General features: G+C 54.0%; 1 pseudogene; it reads right to left on the reverse strand.

Moving 5' to 3' along the window:
* LOC147970746 (uncharacterized) overlaps positions 1-17,953 on the reverse strand; it is a 43,741-nt pseudogene extending 25,788 nt beyond the window's left edge.
* Positions 17,954-18,874: the final 921 nt, after the last annotated feature.

Genomic DNA, 18,874 nt, shown 5'->3' on the forward strand with positions numbered 1-18,874 from the left:
GAGTTGGGGATTTCATGGTGTTCATATTTGAATTTTATCAAATATCGAAACAAGGATCATTTGTTTTATTATTTTTCTCTCCGAAAATATTTCATATAAAAATATAAGAGAGGAGATAATATGACTTCTCCAAAATAAATGAAATATAGGAGGAAAATATTAAAGTCAAATATTTGATTTTATTCGGATTTTATTGCTATTTTATTTGCATAGGAAAAATTTATGCATTTTTTAAAATTGCATTTTAGGCCAAGAAAACGTTCACCTTGTTCTAAATATTTTATTTAGATGGTGAAAATTTGTTTTTGTATTTTTAGACTTTTATTTATTTTTCTAGGATTTCTTTTGGGTGGAATATGTTTAAAAAAAAGAGAGAAAGCCCGCCGGACCGAACTGGGCCGCGGCCCAGGCCCAGCCAGCCCCGTGTCGCCGTCGTCACCGAGCCGGACTCCTCGAGGGAGTCTGAGCCGCCGCCATGGCTTCACCCCTCCCGCAAGCTGCCTCCCCTCCCCCTTTAAAAGTCGGACCCGGGGCCTCCTTGGAGCCCCAAGTCGCCACCGCCAGCCGCCAGCCCGCCGCCTTGCACGCCGCCGCTAGCCGCCAGCCCCGCCGTCGCACGCCGCCGCTCGCCGCCTACTGCTGCGCCGCCGCCGAGCCGCTGCCGTGCCGCCCTCCGCTGCCCCGCGCCACACCCCGCCATCGCCCGCGCCGCCGCCCGCTCGCCGAAAGCCGCCGGATCCGCACCGGAGTTCGCAAATCTCGCCGTTCGGTTTTTTCGGTTTAGGTAAAAACCATGTGTTTTTAAAAAAAACCTAGTTACTTTTTAGACTGGTTTGTTGGTTTTCTTGGTTTAGTTTATTTAGCGGACGTTCATCCGTACGTTCGTTTTAACGAACGGTTTTCGCCCGTTAGTCACAGACAATGAACGTTCGTTCATTAGCCTGTTCGTTCGTTTTTCTTTTTCTTGGCTTTTTCGCGATTATTTTCAATCACGATTTCTGATCCAATTTTCGTTTTAGTTTATCATTTCGCTCGTTTATCGGAATCAGGCGATTCAAGCGCCTAGATCTTCGTCTCGAAGCCCTCTTTCTGTTTAACCAACTTGAACAAGATTTTGGTACTGTAAAATTTGACTTTAGTCCAGATTAGTAATCGGATCTTGTTTCTTTCGCAGTTTGTGTTTCGTTGCTCCGTTTGATTTGATTCTTTTTGCAAACCGGAGTTCTTAAGTTGAACTTCCTGATTAATTCTTCTTATTTGAGTTTTATCTATGCATCTTTGCTTGATTGCTTATGTATGCTATTGTTTGCTTATGATAGAACACCCGGAGTGCGAAGCGTGCTACTACGAGTCCCTAGGTTTTCCGGATCGTCGGCAAGGCAAGTAACACATTGATCATACTCTTTTCATACCTAGTTTTTATGCATTAGTTCCAATCCGCAAACACTGCATGATTAGGATGTTATTAACTTGTGGGTTTCGAAGTAGTTGATGAGGTAGAACCTAATGCCCTGTTTTGTTATCAAACCTTGGGAGTTATTTCTATGTTATACTTATATTGCCATGCTATGCTCGTAGACGTGGATTGGGTCTGAGTGTATCCATCACAGATGTGAGATGCTAATTAATGGTTCAACTTAAGGTGGAAACTTTAATGCACATCTGGGTGGATTTCTGTTTGGGCACCTGGAGAATCTAGTGTTGTCCTAGGATATCCCGGAGTACCCATGTGATCATCCTACGGTCCGCCACCCAGGCTCAAAGGGATCTTTAGACTATTCATGCTACAAACTTCCGCGTGCAGCCACAAGCCATTATGGGCTATGGCATAGTTGAGTATGTTGCATGACCTCTTTCAGTGGTGGGCTAGCAGATGTAGGGGAAAGTAGGTGTAACTGTCCACCCAGAGTAAAGAGTTAGTGTTTCTGAAAGACTGTGTCTCGGTCATCCGTTTCTCAAACACCAAGTAGTGCGAGAAATCCAACGGAGGAGATCGAGTCTTGTGGGGAAAAGTGCGCAAACCTCTACAGAGTGTACAATCTAATCATGGTTAGCTGTGTCCCCGGTTATGGACATCTTGAGTATCTAGTACTTTGATTTTCCTATTGTATCTCATCACTCTTAATTAAATTGTTGGGTTGATAATTACTTTTAATTGGGATTGAGTTGGAGGAACCTTTTCAATGATGTTTCAACCACCATGATAGTTAAATCAAATTTATTCCTTTGATATAGGGAAAAATTGGCTTTTCGCAAAAACTAAATAACCATAGAGCCTCCACCAGCCATATATGCATATAGTGATAGCATATTTCTGTTCATTGCTCTACTGTATTATCTTGCCAGCATATTCCATGTGCTGACCCGTTTTCGGGCTGCAACGTATCATGTTGCAGACTTTTCAGATGAAGAGTAAGGTTCGCTAGGTCATTGCCATACAGCTCAGCTATGCCGTTGGAGTTGATGGTCTCATTTTATCTTCCAAGCCTTCCACTATTATCATGTTAGATGGCCTTAAGCCATATTTATTGTAATAAGTTCTCTTTGGAGACATTCGATGTAAGAAGTGTGTGATTGCTACTCTGTTATAAATCCTTCGAGTACTGTGTGTGTCAACATTACCAATCCAGGGATGACACTGAAGCACAGAGACTTGACCGTTTGTGATCTGGTCGCTACAAGATGGTATCAGAGCACACACTGAGTGTAGGACACGACCACTAAGCTAAAGCCCTAGATCACTAATCTCTTCTCATTTCTGACTCCTCTCCATTTTCTACTCTTTAGGAAGGCGGACGCAAGGATCAAGTTTGCACAACCGGATGAAGAAGCACCTTTTGGACGACACTTTAAGGAAGTCACTAAGTACCTGAACATTGGAATACCAAGCTTCACCGGAACTTACAATGCCACTTTACCAGAATTGGAGCGCTGGATGATTCAAGTTCAAGTTCTAGGAAGGACATTCACGCCAGTCACTGAGCCAATAGAGTTTTCTTCTGATGCACCAACCTGGAGTCTAGGAAAGAGTATGGCAGCCCACATCACCATGGGACACATTGGAGAAGTTTACTAGAAGGATCTCAAGGATACTATCTACCAGATTTGTGGGCGCTGAGATGAGCAATGGGAGATGATTAGCACCAGGAAGGATAGATCCATTGCAGCTTTCATCCAGGAGTTAAACCAGCACATTCGACGCCAGGAAAACCAGATGTGTGTAGGCATCATAGATCTGAAGAAAGCGATGACAAGGATAACGGAGCTGGAGGAGGAACTCAAGGCTACTCGTGAAGATTATGAGGAGGAAATCGTCGTACTAGTGGAGAAGAATGATGACCTGACAAGGAAGCTAGGAGTATTCATGGGGGACCCCACGCCAACAGGAGAACACGAGGAACCCAAGGAGATTCGTTCTGAAGACTACATCATCATCGACGACACCGACTCCGACCCTGATGTCAGCGATGATGACTTTGAAGACGAAGCTGGAGCAGACATCATGGAGTCTTTGACCGATCAAAATTTCTAGTCGGCCACCATATTAGTAGTAGTATTCCACCATGTATAAAGTATAGCCCAAGCACTTTTGTAAGGATAGTTCTAGACTGATTGTATGCCCTTGCTTGATTGATTGAGTGATATGATTGTGTTTGTCTCATGTGCATATGGGTAGTGTTTTCTCACTAGACCTCATTCTTTCTATTCTCTTCCCTCTAAACCCCCAGATGCCTCCGAGACGTGACCTCGGATTTACCTTTCCACCAGAGCTCACTCAGTTGATCCAGCAGTAGAATACCTTGATGCAGTTGTTAGTTCAAAACTAAGGCAACAACAACAACCCACCACCACCACCACCAGCTGAAAACTTAGCTCATTTTCTGAGGTTACAGCCACCGGTGTTTTCCAGTAGCACCGAGCCAATAGTTGCGGATGACTGGCTACGCTGGATTGGAAGGGAGATGACCACCGCTGGTTGCACTGATACAGAGAAGGTGCGTTTTGCCGCACACCAATTGGATGGACCAGCAGCCTCATGGCGGGAGAATTACACCGTCACCTATCCCATAGGCACTGTTACATGGGACCAATTCTAGCAAGCATTCTGCACAGCCCACGTCTTAGCGGGAGCTATGAGCATGAAGAAGCGTGAGTTTCGCAACTTATGCCAAGGGAACCGTACTGTGGGGCAGTACATGGATGAATTTAGTAAGCTATCTCGTTATGCCCCTGATTATGTGGCCATAGGTGCCGCAAAGTAGCAGAAGTTTATGGAGGGGCTGAATGATGAGATGAGCATGCAGTTGATGGTGGAAACATTGAACAACTACTAGGAGTTGGTAGACAAGGCTCTTATGATTGAAGGGAAGCAGCAGCAAATTGAGAGCCGCAAAAGGAAGTATGGAGAAGGAAGGTACAACTCAGGAGCTCAGCAGAAGCCTCATTTAACCCCGAACTCGGGAGGACTTGTCCATAACCATGGAGGTCACACCCACAATGGAGGGAGTTCTCACAACCACAGTGGCCCCAAGAATGGAAACGGGAATGGAGCAGGTAGTAATCAGAACCGCTCTAACCCATCCACACCCACCAAGAAGGACCTAAGTCACATTACTTGTTTCAAGTGCGGGAAGACTGGACACTACGCCACTGAGTGCCCTGAAGTGAAGAATGGGAATGGTAATGGAAGCACTGCGAAGAAGCCCAACCCTTTCAACAGGGGACAAATGAACCACGTGATCGTGGAGGAGGTTGAGGAGTACCCTGATGCAGTTATCGGTAAGTTTTTGGTTAAGTCATTTACTGCAATCGTTCTTTTTGATACTCGTGCATCGCATTCATACATATCAAGGGGATTCATGGATAAGTATAGACTGCCCACTAAAGTACTCAGGACACCCATGTTAGTAAGTTCACCAGGAGCGGAGTATATGGCAAGCCAAGGATGCTTTCAGATGCCATTGACCATAGGAAGCCATATTTTCCCTTCAGACCTGATAATTTTGGAGTCACAAGGATTGGATGTGATACTGGGAATGGATTGGCTATCGATGTATGGGGGAAACATCGATTGCGCGAGTAAGTCGATTTTGCTCAATACCCCGGAGGGAAAAAGGATCAAGTATGTATCTAGGCATGCACCTAGGAGGAGCCAAGTAAATACCCGCACGTGAGTTGTTCAGGAGGAAGTACCTATAGTGAAGGATTACCCAGATGTTTTTCCTGAGGAGTTACCAGGCATGCCGCGGGATCGAGACATCGATTTTTTTGATAGAGCTATTGCTAGGCACCGGGCCAATATCAAAGAGACCCTGTTGGATACCCGCAAATGATCTAGAAGAGATCAAGAAGCGGATTAAGGAGTTGTTGGAGAAAGGTTACATCCGACGAAGTTCATCACCATGGGGAGCACCAGTGCTCTTGGTTGAGAAGAAGGATAAATCTTTGAGAATGGTTGTTGATTATCGTGCGTTGAATGAAGTGACGATCAAGAACAAGTACCCACAGCCGATGATCAATGATTTATTTGACCAGTTGACAGGAGCTAAAGTGTTTTCGAAGATCGATCTGCGATCAGGATATCACCAGCTGAAGATTCGAGAGAAGGATATACCTAAGACAGCTTTCACCACAAGGTACGGGCTGTATGAGTATACGGTCATGTCTTTTGGATTGACTAATGCCCCTGCCTACTTCATGAGTATGATGAACAAGGTGTTCATGGAGTTCTTGGATAAGTTCGTTGTGGTGTTCATTGATGATATCTTGGTATACTCGAAGAATGAAGAGGAGCACAAGGAGCATCTACGTATGGTTCTGGAGAAGCTCAGAGAACATTAGTTGTATGCAAAGTTTAGTAAATGTTAGTTTTGGTTGAAGGAAGTTGGATTCCTTGGACATGTTATATCAGGAGAGGATATAGCCGTGTATCCCACTAAGGTTCAGTCAGTCACTGAGTGGTTGGCACCCACCTCAGTTAGAGAGATCCACAGTTTTCTTGGACTTGCGGGATACTATTGGAGATTTGTTGAGAATTTCTCTAAGATTGCAAAGCCTATGACGGCATTGTTGAAGAAGGACACTAAGTTCCATTGGACTGATGAATGTGAAGAAAGTTTCCAGTAGTTGAAGAAACGATTGACTTCAGCCCTAGTGCTGATTCTTCCAGATATATGCAAGGACTTCCAAGTGTATTGCGATGCTTCACGGTTAGGACATGGAGGAGTACTGATGCAAGACGGAAGAGTGGTTTCATATGCCTCACGAAAACTGAAACCGCATGAGTTAAGTTATGCCACGCATGATTTGGAGTTAGCAGCTGTGGTGCACGCACTCAGGACCTGGAGACATTTTCTCATTGGAAACAGTTGCGATGTATACATGGATCACAAGAGTTTGAAGTACATCTTCACCCAGAAGGAGCTTAACCTCAGGCAGAGGAGATGGTTGGAGCTCATAAAGGATTATGATATAAAGTTGCATTATCATCTAGGAAAGGCCAATGTTGTAGCAGATGCTTTGAGCCGTAAGAGTTATGCTAACACCCTCGTAAGCGGAGAGATGCCAAAGGATTTAGCCGAGGATCTCAGGGAACTTCAAATGGATATAGTTCCTAAAGGCCTTTTGGCAACATTGGAGGTACAGTTAACATTATTGAAAAAGATTCGAGAAGCTCAGAAGGATGACAAAGAGATCGCTGAGATAAAGGAGAAGATGAGTGATGGGAAAGCCAAAGGGTTTCGTGAGGATGAGCACGACACCTTATGGTTTGAGGACCGTATATATGTGCCCAATAATGCAGAGATCAGAAAGTTGATACTACAGGAAGCTCAGGATTCGCCATACTCGATACACCCCGGAAACACTAAGATGTATTTGGATTGAAGGAGCGTTTCTGGTGGACTGGTATGAAGAAGGATATTGCCGAGTATGTAGCCGTATGTGATGTATGTGAAAGAGTGAAGGCAGGACATCAAAAGCCAGCATGATTGCTACAGCCTACGTCGATACCCGAATGGAAGTGGGATAAGCTTGGCATGGATTTTATCATCGGATTGCCCAGGCCCAAATCAAGATATGATTCTATATGGGTAGTAGTTGATCGCTTGACCAAAGTGGCACACTTTATCCTAGTAAAGACCAAATATACAAGTGCGAAGTTGGACAAGATATACATGACCAGGATCGTGTGTCTGCATGGGATTCCGAGGACCATCATATCAGATAGAGGAACACAGTTTACCTCAAAGTTTTGGCACCAGCTGCACCAGACCTTGGGTACCTGGCTGGAGTTAAGTACAACTTTTCACCCATAGACAGATGGATAGACCGAGAGAGTCAATCAGATTCTGGAGGACATGTTGAGAGCTTGTGCGCTAGATTATGGATCTAGTTGGGATGACAACCTGCCCTACGCAGAGTTCCCATACAACAATAGTTACCAGGCCAGTTTGAAGATGGCACTGTTCGAAGCCCTGTATGGAAGAAGGTGTAGGACGCCGTTGATGTGGGATGAAGTTGGAGACCGCCAGTTGTTTGGACCAGATTTGATTAAGGAGTATGAAGAGAAGGTTAAGCTAATTCGAGATAGACTCAAGGTAGATCAGTCCCGACAAAAGAGTTATCCAGATTCAAAACACAAGGAGGTAGTCTATGAAATTGGAGACATGGCGTATCTGCGAGTATCACCTCTTCGAGGTGTTAAACTGTCGGAGTAAATAACCATGGGTAGCCTAGCCGGCTCCCCCTGGCCCTTCTGAAAAAATTACGAGCCGATTCGGCCCTCAAGAAACCAAGACACAGGGCCGCCTTCCCCTTGCCGGCTGTCATCAGGCCGGCTATCGGAAGGCGGCCCGACTTCAGCCCTCATGAAGAGAAGCCGGCTCCCATAAAGCGGTCAAGATCGTACCCTCGAAGTCTGCATCCACATAACGGCGATGTGACGGGGCGTGGCTATAGTGAAGCCTGCCACCCCCGAATCCCGGAGCACGCCTGGCACAGTGCGCCGTACGGGTGGCCATGACCCGTCCGGCGCAGCACTGTTGCCACGTTGACCCTGATGTCATCCACGACGGGCTACCAGTACGGCCCACGGGCGGTGGGCCCCTTCGGGCAGAGAGACACCCGAAGGCGGCCAGACCTCCCCCAGTCGGCCCAAGATAGAGCCAGCTCCCCACAGCCAGCTTGCCACCTCCCTCGAAGAAGACGCCCCATTAAGGAGACAAGACGCGGTGAGGCTACAGCGATCACCCGCCGGACGGCGGCACTGTAGCCACGCCCACCTCGGCGAAGCCCTCGTCACCAAGATTGAGCAACAGTAACCAGCCGCCGACAAGGCCCTGCCAGTGGGGCCTGCCTGTCGACCAAGGAGCCCGCAGCCGGCGGGACCTACTAGCCGGCGGGCCCCAGCAGCCGGCGCAGAAGCCGGAGAGCGTAGACACAGACGGCTGGGCCCCGCGCCCAGCCGGATTACCATTGTACCCCCGGGGGATAGGCCTATATAAACCCCCCGGGGCATCCATGCAAAGAGAGATGAATCCCTGCTCGTCTCAGACACCACAGAGGGAGGAGAAGAGAGCAAGCCGTGCCCTTCTTCCTCCTCTCGCCAAACAGCTCAAGGAGCACCGTGTAGCTACTTGTTCATCTAGTGACCATGCGGAGACCCCGCAGAGCAGCAGTAGGGGTGTTATCTCCACGGAGAGCCCCGAAGCTGGGTAAGATTCGCCGGCGTGCATGTCTTCGCCTCATCCCGTTTCCAGGCACCGGCGACGTCTTACTGGCTCCCACAATGATAAGCCACCCATTGGCATATGTCGCACCTACCACCCGACATTTGGCGCCCACCGTGGGGCCAGGTGCACCGCCGTCCAGAGACCTGTTCTGGACGGGAACCCTCTTCTTCCCCCGCGAGCGTAGCCAGCCCGGCACGCCCGATGGTACTTGCCACGACGTGCTACAAGGCGTCACCAACATCTGTGCGGCGAGCAGCCTCGCCAATCTCCTTGACAAGACTCTCATCTCTGACGAGCTCGCCTCCGACGTGGGCACCGACCACCTCGGCCAGCTCCACGTCTCCGGCGAGCCTGCCGTGGGCTTGGAGTCGGTTGGCTCCACCGATCCGATGCCTGTCGACTCCGACACGGCCTCACTCGACACGTTCCCCACCAACATCGCGATCTACAACGACCCACTTCCTCGGGCCGATGGCTGCGACGCTGTCACCACCGAGGTGATGGTCATCAGCCACGGCGGCGCTTCTGATGAGATTGCCCACGACGCCCCGCCCGCGGCGGTCCACGACTTGTCCATCCCCCTCCCGGCCGATGCCGATGCTGAAGCACTGGAAGCTCACCGCCTTGCCCTCCTCACGGAGGGCCGGAAGTTGGTTTCCATGAGACGCCTCGCTGAGGCCAACCGACGCGAGGCCGACCGCGCCGCCTTTGGCACGCCGCCCCCAGGCGGGCCTAGCCGGACCGGCGTTGTCAGACAGCGCGGCGCTGTCGTCGCCGATACGCTAGGAGTCGACCGCCTAGTCTACGCTACTCCACTCGAGAACCTGCGCGCCGCCAAGGTGGCCGTAGACGAGGTAGATGGACTGGGGGCCAAAGAACTCCCCACATGACCCGACGCATCCAGCAGCTGATCGATGCAGCCGCGCAGCGGCACGAAGCCGACGCCCGCGCGGAAAGCCCTCCCCCGCGCCGAGATCACGGCGCGATGTCCCGGACGCTGACTACAGGTAAAACCCATGCACGGCGCGAGAAAGAACCGGTTGCCAGCCGAAGCCGAACCTGAATCTCCATCGAGCGAGACGCAGAAGGCCACCCCCGGGTCGTGGAGTGGCGGGGCAACCTGCCTCCGCCCCGGCCCCATGGAGAGAGATATCCCACCCCGCCGCCTGTTGCGCATCCGACTCTCAGCGGCCGGCTAGGTCGCCGTGAAGGAGTCGGCGAGAACGACGCCCGCCATCGGATCGACCGCCTGGCGCGATCCCTGGCGCTAGAAGAAGAAGACGATGTTGGCCCGCCTTGCTTCGGCCCCCGCATCCGCGACGAGCCTTTCCCCAAAGGGTTCTCGCTCCCAAGAGACACGCCCAAGTACACCGGCTCCGTGAAGCCGGAAGATTGGTTGATCGACTACTCCACGGCGGTTAGCATAGCCAACGGCAACAGGCGCGATGCCGTGAGGTACGTGCCCCTCATGCTGCAGGGCACGGCGCGGACCTGGCTCAACAGCCTCGAGCCATACAACATCAACAGCTGGCTAGACTTCACAGAAGCCTTCGTCCGTAACTTCACCAGCACCTACAAGCGGGCTCTCAAGCCCAGACAGCTCTGCTTGTGCGTACAAGGCCCCGCCGAGTCCACTCACGACTACCTCACGCGTTGGGTCAAGCTCCGCAACTCTTGCGAAGGGGTGAACGAGGTGCAAGCCATAGAATACTTCACTGCCGGGTGCTGAGAAGGAACCCTCCTCAAGCACAAGCTCCTCTGCGACGAGCCGACTACCCTCGACGAGCTTCTGGTCATAGCGGACAAGTACGCCACCGCCGACTCCTCGATGAAGACCGAACTCTGGGTAGACGCGTCCGGAAAGGTACTCAACCCGGCGCCCAAGACGCCGGCTGGGGACTCCGGCCGACGACCACACCAGAACGACCATAAGCGCAAGGGCCCGGTGCCGCCCTCCACCAGTCGGCAGGTGGCCACAGTCGAAGACGAGCAGCCCGAAGCGCGGCCCGCACCCAAGAAGCAGAGGGGCGGCAAGCCGGCTTGGCAGCCGGCCTTCTCCTACGAGCAGACTCTCGACACCCCGTGCAAGTTCCACAGCGGCGCGAAGCCGTCCAACCACACGACCCGGAAGTGCCACTGGCTCACCCGAATCTCTAAAGGCGAAGGGCTCGCACCGCCTCCGCCTGCCGGTCCGCCGCCTCCGGCTCCGCAGCCGCCGGCCGCTCGGCCCACAGTCGGAGCCGTGCACGATGAGTTCCCCGACGAGCATGCCGCCTATATCATCTTTACAAGTCATCCCGAAGACCGGCGCAGCAAACGCCGAGAGCACTAAGAGGTCAGCATGGTTGCTGCCAACCCCGCTGAGCACATGCACTCGTCAGAAAAACCTATCAGCTGGAGCTGGACCGACCACCCAGAGGTGATGCCGTCTCCCGGCTCTTATGCGTTGGTTTTGGATGCCACCCTTGCAAAGGATAGACGCGCTGCCCGATTCTCCCGCGTGCTGATAGACGGCGGGAGCAGCATCAACATCCTATACCGTGACACCATGGAGAAGCTGAATGTCAAGATGAAGCAACTCATGCCTACTCGGACTGTGTTCCATGGCATCGTACCCGGCCTGTCCTGCACCCCCATTGGCAAGATCAATATTGATGTACTTTTTGGGGACAAGGAGCATTTCCGCCGGGAAGCGATCTGGTTTGAAGTGGTGGACCTGGAGAGCCCTTACCATGCATTGCTTGGCCGACCTGCCTTGGCCAAGTTCATGGCAGTTCCCCACTATGCATACCTCAAGATGAAGATACCGAGCACCAAAGGCGTCATCACCATAGCCGGCGATTACAAGAAGTCCTCTGAGTGCGTAGCAGCCAGCAGTCGGCTGGCCAAGTCCCTTGTGATGGCCGAAGAAAAGAAGATGTTGGACCGAGTCGTGGCCATGGCCGGCAAGCAGTCAGCCTTGTCCCCCGATACCAAGGAGCATGATGCTCAAGGATCTTTCCAGCCGGCCAAGGAGACGAAGAAGATACCTCTTGACCCCGAGCATCCAGAGAGGTTTGCCGTCATCGGAGCAAACCTAAACAGCAAATAGGAAGGCGAGCTCGCCGATTTCCTCCATGAGAATCGGGACATCTTTGCATGGTCCCCCAAGGACATGCCGGGCGTTCCGAAGGAATTCTCCAAGCACAAACTACACGTCCGAGAAGACGCAAAGCCAGTCAAACAACCCCTCCGCCGACTGTCGGAGGAGAAACGCGGGATTGTGGGAGAGGAGATAGCCCGGCTTCTAGCAGCCGGCTTCATTATGGAAGTGTTCTTTCCAGAGTGGCTCGCCAACCAAGTCCTCATGCTAAAGAAGAACAACAAGTGGCGCATGTGTATAGACTACACGAGCCTCAACAAGGCCTGCCCAAAAGATCCCTTTGCCCTACCAAGGATTGACCAAGTGATAGACTCCACAGCCGGATGCGAGCTGTTGAGTTTCTTGGATGCTTACTCAGGGTATCACCAGATAAAGTTAGATCCGGCAGACGGCCTGAAGACCGCCTTCATCACGCCATTCGGAGCCTTCTGCTACCTGACTATGACCTTCGGCTTGAGAAATGCCGGTGCCACTTTTCAGCGTTGCATGCAGAAGTGCCTCCTCAAGAAACTCGGCAGAAATGCCCACGTCTACGTAGACGACATTGTAGTGAAGACGGAGAAGCGCGGCACCTTGCTGGAAGACCTCAAGGAAACATTTGAGAACCTACGCCGGTTCCAAATCAAGCTTAACCCCGAGAAATGCGTGTTCGGAGTGCCAGCCGGCCAGCTCCTAGGCTTCCTGGTCTCTGAACGCGGCATCGAATGCAACCCAGTAAAAATCAAGGCCATTGAGAGAATGGCGATTCCCACCAAACTTTGAGATGTCCAGAACTTTACCGGATGCTTGGCCTCCCTGAACCGCTTCATCAGTCGGCTCGGAGAGAAAGCTCTTCCCCTCTACCGCCTCATGAAGAAGACCAACCACTTCGAGTGGAATGACCAAGCTGATAAAGCTTTTCACGAGCTGAAGAAGATGCTGGCCACGCCGCCTGTCCTGGCGGCGCCGACTGAGAAAGAGCCCATGCTCCTCTACATTGCCGCAACCAGCCGGGTGGTCAGCATCATCATCGTAGTCCAACACCCAGAAGAAGGCCGAGCCCACCCAGTCCAGAGGCCGGTGTACTATTTGAGTGAGGTGCTGTCTACCTCGAAGCATAACTACCTGCACTACCAGAAGATGTGCTACGGCGTGTACTTCGCCACCAAGAAGCTGAAGCCCTACTTCCAAGAGCATCCCATCATGGTTGTATGCACCGCCCCGCTGGCCGAGATCATAGGCAGCCGGGATGCATCCGGCCGGGTGGCGAAATGGGCCATCGAGCTGCCCCCCTATAGGATCTTCTACCAGCCTCGCACTGCCATCAAGTCCCAAGCATTGGCCGACTTCCTCGTCGACTAGGCCGGGACCCAGTACCTACCGCCGGCTCCTGACTCCACTCATTGGCGCATGCACTTCGATGGGTCCAAGATGCGCACCGGCTTGGGAGCCGACGTCATCCTCACCTCTCCCAAAGGCGACAAGCTCATATACACGCTGCAAATTCACTTTGCCGCCTCCAACAACGTGGCCGAGTACGAGGCGCTCATACACGGGCTCCGGCTTGCCAAAGAACTCGGCATTCGCCGGATCCTATGTTATGGCGACTCAGACTTGGTGGTCCAGCAATCATCCGGCGACTGGGATGCCAAGGACGCAAATATGGCAAGCTACCGCTTCCTCGTTCAGCAGATCAGTGGGTATTTTGAAGGATGCGAGTTCCTCCATGTACCACGAGCCGACAACGAGCCAGCTGATGCCCTGGCTCGAATAGGCTCAACTTGGCAAGCAATACCAACTGGCATCGCTCTACAACGCCTCCTCAAGCCGTCTCTCAAGCCATCCCGAGAGTCCGATTCCATCTTCGTGCCGTCTGACCCCGACGCAGCCGGCTCGAAGAACCAAGCAGGTGACCTGGGGACTTCGACAGTCGGCCAGGGGGTATCAGCAGGCGGCTCAGGGACTTCCGTAGTTACGCCCGACCCGGGGACTACCTCACCCGGCTCAGGGACTGCGGTAGTCGGCCCGGAGACTACACCAACACAACAGGCGGCGGCCGACTCCAGCATTTCACCGCCCAGCCCGCCCGCCCTGGTCGCAGTAGCCGTTTTGGCAATAGAAGAAGTCGCAGCTCCGTCATGGGCTCAATCCATCCTCAACTTCCTAATAAACCAAGATCTGCCGGCTGATGAAGTAGAGGCAAGACAAGTCCAACGCCGAGCCGGAGCATACACAATCGTCAACAGAGAACTCGTCAAGCGCAGTGTCACTGGAGTCCTCCAGCGATGCGTTGAGCAAGAGAAGGGCATTGCAATCCTCAGAGACATCCACCAAGGAGAATGCATCCACCATGCGGCCTCAAGATCACTTGTCGCCAAAGCCTTCCGCCATGGTTTCTTTTGGCCGACTGCTTTGGATGATGCCAAGGAGTTAGTTAAACATTGCAAAGGGTGCCAACTCTTCAGTTCCAAGCAACACATGCCGGCTTCAGCACTCAAGACCATTCCCCTCACTTGGCCCTTCGCCGTTTGGGGACTGGACATGGTGGGCCCATTCAAGACGGCGCGCGGCGGCATGACACATTTGCTTGTCGCCATGGACAAATTCACCAAATGGATTGAGGCAAAGCCGATCAAGAAGCTGAATGGGCCGACTGCCGTGACATTTATCGCAGATATAACAACTCGGTACGGCGTGCCACACAGCATCATCACCGACAATGGCACGAATTTTGCCAAGGGAGCCTTGGCACGTTTCTGCGCGACGCAAGGCATCCGGTTGGACCTAGCGTCCGTCGCCCACCCGCAGTCAAACGGCCAGGTCGAGCGAGCCAACGGCCTCATCCTTTCCGGCATCAAGCCCCGACTGATCGTACCACTGGAGCGTTCAGCCGGCTGTTGGCTCGATGAGCTGCCGGCTGTCGTCTGGAGTCTGCGCACTACACCAAACAAGTCAACCGGCTTCACTCCTTTCTTCCTCGTATATGGTGCCGAGGCGGTCATCCCAACTGACACCAAGTTCGACTCGCCTCGGGTAACCATGTACACGGAAGCCGGGGCCATGGAAGCACGAGAAGACGGCGTCGACCTGCTGGAAGAAGGCCGGCTGTTAGCCCTCAGCCGGTCCGCCATCTATCAGCAGGGCCTGCGCCACTACCACAGCCAGAAGGTCAAGCCAAGATCCTTCCAAGAGGGCGATCTTGTGCTCCAGCTGATCCAGCGAACAGCCGACCAGCACAAGCTCTCGGCCCCTTGGGAGGGCCCCTTCGTCATCAGCAGAGCCTTAGGCAATGACTCCTACTACCTGATCGACGCGTAGAAGCCGAAGGCACGAAAGAGAGACGACTCCGGCAAGGAGTCGGAACGACCATGGAACGCCAACCTCCTCCGAAGGTTTTACAGCTGAAATGCAGTATGTATCACGCTAACTTTTGTATTAAGTACGAGACAATAGGCCCCCCGAGGAGAGCTCGGGGACTGCCATCTTTTGTCTACGAATGAAAAGTATCATGCTTATGGCCCTATCATTGCATTCACTTTTTTCCGTCCGACACCGGGTTCGACTAGTCGGCCCGGGGACTGGCCGCCTTGAGTTATATTAGAAGTCCTACCCGTAGTCAGACAAGTAGTGTGCCGGCTCCCAAGCCTTCTCTTGCCAAAAGTCGCAGTTCGAAGAACCGGCTGTCCGGCTGGCAAGAGTTAAGGGCAGGAACGGGTGCCCACACGAAAAACGGCTAGGGACTAACAGACTAATATAACAAAAGCCGGTTTTTCTCCCACCGCCGACCGGCTACCAGAGTAGCCGGCCGGCCGGCTTCCATTCACCTCGCTCCAATCTAAGAAAGCTCGAGTACTTGCCTTCCCAGAAGGGGGAGGCGGCAAAGGAAACAGCCTAAGGATAAAAAGCATACGTAAATGGAAGCCAAACATGCACACAATCATATTTACATAAAAGACCTTCAAAAGGCCAGCATTCAACATAGTTCGAATACACCCCCAGTGGGTGGAACTGCGCAAGTTTAATAAAGTTGTTCAAAAGGCAACAAGCAGGAAAAAACAAGGACGGCAGACTAAGCCAAGGGAGCGACTGGCGAGTTGGGCAGGTCGATGGAGACGGCAGTGCCGGCTGGAGGAGTGGCCGGCTAGTGAACCTCGGCATGATCACCCCCTCCCGCAGAGGGCGCGCTTGCACGCGCCTTGTTGGCTGCCTGCTTCACCAGTCGGCTCAACGTCTTCGCCGTCCTCTCCTTCGTCATCTTCGCCTTCATCACTGGAGGCGATCTCCTCTGCCGAGTCTTCACCCGCTACCGGGTCCAGCCCGAACCACTCCTCCGGCTGGACAACACCGTCGTCATTGATCTCAGGAGCGAAGACGCTGATGTCAGCACACTTGGCGATCGTTGAAGCGCGCTGAGCGATAGCCGGCCGCACCTCCTCCAACTCTTCGTCGGCCTCCAGCCGCCAGGTGCGCAGCTGGTCCAGGTTCAACCTCGGATACCAGGCTCGGACGAACTCCAGCGCCCGCCCAGCTCCAAGCCAGGGTGCCGACGCCTTCCAGGCCTCGAAGCAGCCAACCGCCACCTCCAGCCAGTCGGCAGTCTGACTCGGGGTGTGGGGAATCGTCTCGCTTGGCCAGAGGGTGGCCAACACCTGCGCCCCGGCACGTTGGAGGCGGCGGAGCTTATGGTGAGCCGGCTGCAGCCGGGCTTGGACCGCCAAGAGCTGCTCCTCAGGCGTCCGGCTCGCGTCCGGCACGATTTCAGCCCTCGCCTGCCGGCGTACCTCGCGATGGGCCTCGATGGATTGGGTGGCAAAGATGGAGTAGCCGGGAAAGTAGTCTGCACAGAGAACAAAAAGCAGCACAAGTCAGAACACAAATCAGGGATCAAAGGGCAAGCAGGGAGTGAAGAAAGCGGCTTACCGTCGATCAGATCCTCGATACGGCTGAAGCCCTCGCTCAGCGCCTGCTTTGCTTCAACCCAGCCCGCCGCTTCGGTCTCGAACTCGGCCTTCAGGGCATCCTCGTTGTCATGCGCCTTCTTCAGGGCCGCCTTGTGGCTCTCCTCCTGGTCGGCCAACTCCTTGACCAGGCGGTCACGCTCCAGGACCAAGGCGATGTACTCGGCTTCCTTGGCGCGAAGGGCGGCCTGGGCCCTGCTGAGCTGCTCCCTCAAGTCGGCATTGGCAACTGCAAGCATGAAGACAAAGGAAAAATTAATAAGGGGAAGTCGTCAAGGAAGATCCGACCCAGCTGCTCAGCAGTCGGCCCGAATCTCGGGGACTACACCCAGTGGGTGCACTGACGCGCCCCCACAGGAGATGAACGAAACCAAGTAAGCACTCCGGCTGCTGGTCAGGTCCTCAGTTCTCCGGCCCAGATCCTGAGCCTGGGAGTTGAAGGCGGCTGCGCGAAGGTTATGATACTCCTGGAAGATTATACAGGAGGCAAGGATAAGTTAAGTTGTCAGAACCTAGTAAGTTCCAAGCCGCCTGCGCAGTAGCCGGCTTGGAACTCGGGGACTACACCCAGTGGGTGCGCTGACGCGCCCCCACGGAAGAAATCGAAAGAGCAAAATAACCAAGGACAGAAGACTCACCTGGATGACGGCCCGCGTCGAGAGAAACTCATGAGTATATCGCTGCAGCGAGGCGGCCTGAGCTTGAAGCCGGTTCCGGACCTCCTGGGCCGCAGCGTTCAGCTCGCCCGTCCCCCCACAGGGAGTCCACTCGAACGTGCTGACGCTGGCCGTCTCCAGGGCCTCCGCCGTCTGGCTGGCGCTCGCTGCTCGGTGCGGTTCCGGTGCGGAAGCGCCACCCCCTGCGCGTCGGCGCAATGCCGGCTGCACCTCGAGGCCGGCCCCTGCCGCCGGCTCGCCCCTGGACGGCTGCTTTGGCGCCGCAGCTGATTGGCCACTTTGGCCCGCTCTAGTCGGTGCCGTCTGCGACGCCCCCTCCACAAAGATCACGGGGTCCTCCCACCTCTCCATCACCGGCGAGCCTTGGTCGACCTCCTCTGACGGGGGCACGGGAACGTCGGGGGCCACGGCGCAGAGGGGAACAACGAGCAGCGGAGGCCGGTTGTGCGAGGCCTCCGCCTCCATCTCCGCGGTTGCCGCCTTCGCCCGGGCTTTGGCCGCTGCGTCGGCCTGCTCCTTCGTCGCCTGGGCGGTCCTTCGCTCCGCCGCCTCCCGCTCCTCCCGCGCCTCCCGCGCGTTCCGCTCCATGGCCTCCTTAAGGTCGGCGCGGGGATCCACGCGGCGGGAGTTTGAGGACCCTCCAGTCGGCCCGACTATGGAGCCGCCAGGACCTCGCTCGAGAGAAAGCGGCGCCCTGTCCGGCAAAAAAAGGAAAGGTTTAGAAGAGTTTCGAACGAAGAAGACAAAAAATATATACGCAAGACATTCGACGACTTACGCAGAGATCGCCTGCGGCTGCTTCACCGCCTAGCGGAAGCGGGCCGCCTTCGCGGCTGCCTCATCCCGCTTGGTCACCGCCGTGGAGGCCTTGAATTTTTCCGGCAGGCTGCCGAAGAAGGTCGACGCGGCCCGGCGCTTCTGCGCACCGCCACGGGCAGCCGGCACGGCAGACGAGCCCGCGCCTTGATGATCGGGCGCCGGCTGGCGGTGCGGGGCGACTTCGACCTCGTCGTCATCCGGCCAGTCCTCGAAGCTGGCCCAGAGTCCCGCGCCTCCGGCCTCGTCGCCTTCCCCCATGATGGCATCTTCCATGGCGGCCGCTCCCAGGTCCGGATCATCGGTGTCGTCCACCGTGCGATCGGGGAGGAGCTGGCGCTCTACCCCCACGGCCCCGGCTGTCGGCGGGAGAAGAGGGTTCTGCAAAAGGCAAACCAATTGATCAAGAGTAGGCTATCATGAGGCCGGCTACAAAAAAGGAAGAAAAGAAGAAAGAACTTACGGCAGGCGGACGGTTGGCGCGGGAATACGGCTCCTTGCCGTATCGCCAATCCTTGACGAGCTTGCAGTTGGAGATATAATTCACCATGTAAGACACCTTTGTGTGAG

This window comes from Triticum urartu, chromosome 5A, assembly GCF_056163025.1.
Source record: "Triticum urartu cultivar PI428250 chromosome 5A, HENAU_Tu73, whole genome shotgun sequence".
NCBI lineage: Eukaryota > Viridiplantae > Streptophyta > Magnoliopsida > Poales > Poaceae > Triticum > Triticum urartu.